Raw genomic sequence first — 2,500 nt, 5'->3', positions numbered from 1 at the left:
CAGGTCCAGGTCCACGTCCACGTCCAGTTCCCGGTCCAGGTCCAGGTCCATGTCCAGGTCCCGGTCCCGGTCCCGGTCCAGTTCCAGGTCCAGGTCCAGGTCCAGGTCCAGGTCCAGGTCCAGGTCCATGTCCATGTCCATGTCCAGGTCCCGGTCCCGGTCCGGTTCCAGGTCCAGGTCCAGGTCCAAGTCGAAGTCCAAGTCTAAGTCCAATTCCAGGTCCGCGGGGAGAACTGGTCGACCCGGCGGCCGGGGGACCCCGGAGACGACGGAGCCCAAGTCTAGGTCCCGGTCCATGTCCATGTCCAGGTCCAGGTCCATGTCCATGTCCAGGTCCAGGTCCAGGTCCAGGTCCAGGTCCCGGTCCAGGTCCATGTCCAGGTCCAGGTCCCGGTCCCGGTCCGGGTCCGGGTCCGGGTCCGGGTCCGGGTCCGGGTCCATGTCCATGTCCAGGTCCAGGTCCAGGTCCAGGTCCAGGTCCAGGTCCAGGTCCCGGTCCGGGTCCGGGTCCGGGTCCGGGTCCATGTCCATGTCCAGGTCCAGGTCCAGGTCCCGGTCCCGGTCCCGGTCCGGGTCCGGGTCCGGGTCCGGGTCCGGGTCCGGGTCCATGTCCAGGTCCATGTCCATGTCCAGGTCCAGGTCCAGGTCCAGGTCCAGGTCCCGGTCCGGGTCCGGGTCCGGGTCCGGGTCCGGGTCCGGGTCCATGTCCCGGTCCCGGTCCCGGTCCCGGTCCAGGTCCATGTCCATGTCCATGTCCATGTCCAGGTCCAGGTCCAAGTCGAAGTCCAAGTCTAAGTCGAAGTCCAAGTCCGCGGGGAGAACTGGTCGACCCGGCGGCCGGGGGACCCCGGAGACGACGGAGCCCAAGTCTAGGTCCCGGTCCATGTCCATGTCCATGTCCATGTCCATGTCCATGTCCATGTCCATGTCCAGGTCCATGTCCGGGTCCGGGTCCGGGTCCGGGTCCGGGTCCGGGTCCGGGTCCGGGTCCATGTCCAGGTCCAGGTCCAGGTCCAGGTCCCGGTCCCGGTCCAGGTCCAGGTCCAGGTCCAGGTCCAGGTCCCGGTCCGGGTCCGGGTCCGGGTCCGGGTCCGGGTCCGGGTCCGGGTCCATGTCCGGGTCCGGGTCCGGGTCCGGGTCCGGGTCCGGGTCCGGGTCCGGGTCCCGGTCCAGGTCCATGTCCAGGTCCAGGTCCCGGTCCCGGTCCGGGTCCGGGTCCGGGTCCGGGTCCGGGTCCGGGTCCATGTCCAGGTCCAGGTCCAGGTCCAGGTCCAGGTCCAGGTCCAGGTCCAGGTCCCGGTCCGGGTCCGGGTCCGGGTCCGGGTCCATGTCCATGTCCAGGTCCAGGTCCAGGTCCCGGTCCCGGTCCCGGTCCGGGTCCGGGTCCGGGTCCGGGTCCGGGTCCGGGTCCATGTCCAGGTCCATGTCCATGTCCAGGTCCAGGTCCAGGTCCGGGTCCGGGTCCGGGTCCGGGTCCGGGTCCGGGTCCATGTCCGGGTCCGGGTCCGGGTCCGGGTCCAGGTCCGGGTCCGGGTCCGGGTCCCGGTCCAGGTCCATGTCCAGGTCCAGGTCCCGGTCCCGGTCCGGGTCCGGGTCCGGGTCCGGGTCCGGGTCCGGGTCCATGTCCATGTCCAGGTCCAGGTCCAGGTCCAGGTCCAGGTCCAGGTCCAGGTCCCGGTCCGGGTCCGGGTCCGGGTCCGGGTCCATGTCCATGTCCAGGTCCAGGTCCAGGTCCCGGTCCCGGTCCCGGTCCGGGTCCGGGTCCGGGTCCGGGTCCGGGTCCGGGTCCATGTCCAGGTCCATGTCCATGTCCAGGTCCAGGTCCAGGTCCAGGTCCAGGTCCCGGTCCGGGTCCGGGTCCGGGTCCGGGTCCGGGTCCGGGTCCATGTCCCGGTCCCGGTCCCGGTCCCGGTCCAGGTCCATGTCCATGTCCATGTCCATGTCCAGGTCCAGGTCCAAGTCGAAGTCCAAGTCTAAGTCGAAGTCCAAGTCCGCGGGGAGAACTGGTCGACCCGGCGGCCGGGGGACCCCGGAGACGACGGAGCCCAAGTCTAGGTCCCGGTCCATGTCCATGTCCATGTCCATGTCCATGTCCATGTCCATGTCCATGTCCGGGTCCATGTCCGGGTCCGGGTCCGGGTCCGGGTCCGGGTCCGGGTCCGGGTCCGGGTCCATGTCCAGGTCCAGGTCCAGGTCCCGGTCCCGGTCCAGGTCCAGGTCCAGGTCCAGGTCCAGGTCCCGGTCCGGGTCCGGGTCCGGGTCCGGGTCCGGGTCCGGGTCCATGTCCCGGTCCCGGTCCCGGTCCCGGTCCAGGTCCATGTCCATGTCCATGTCCATGTCCAGGTCCAGGTCCAAGTCGAAGTCCAAGTCTAAGTCGAAGTCCAAGTCCGCGGGGAGAACTGGTCGACCCGGCGGCCGGGGGACCCCGGAGACGACGGAGCCCAAGTCTAGGTCCCGGTCCATGTCCATGTCCATGTCCATGTCCATGTCCATGTCCATG

Source organism: Eschrichtius robustus, unplaced genomic scaffold, assembly GCF_028021215.1.
Source record: "Eschrichtius robustus isolate mEscRob2 unplaced genomic scaffold, mEscRob2.pri scaffold_597, whole genome shotgun sequence".
Classification (NCBI taxonomy): domain Eukaryota; kingdom Metazoa; phylum Chordata; class Mammalia; order Artiodactyla; family Eschrichtiidae; genus Eschrichtius; species Eschrichtius robustus.
The sequence above is the reverse complement of the archived record's forward strand: the minus strand, read 5'-3'. Positions refer to the sequence as shown.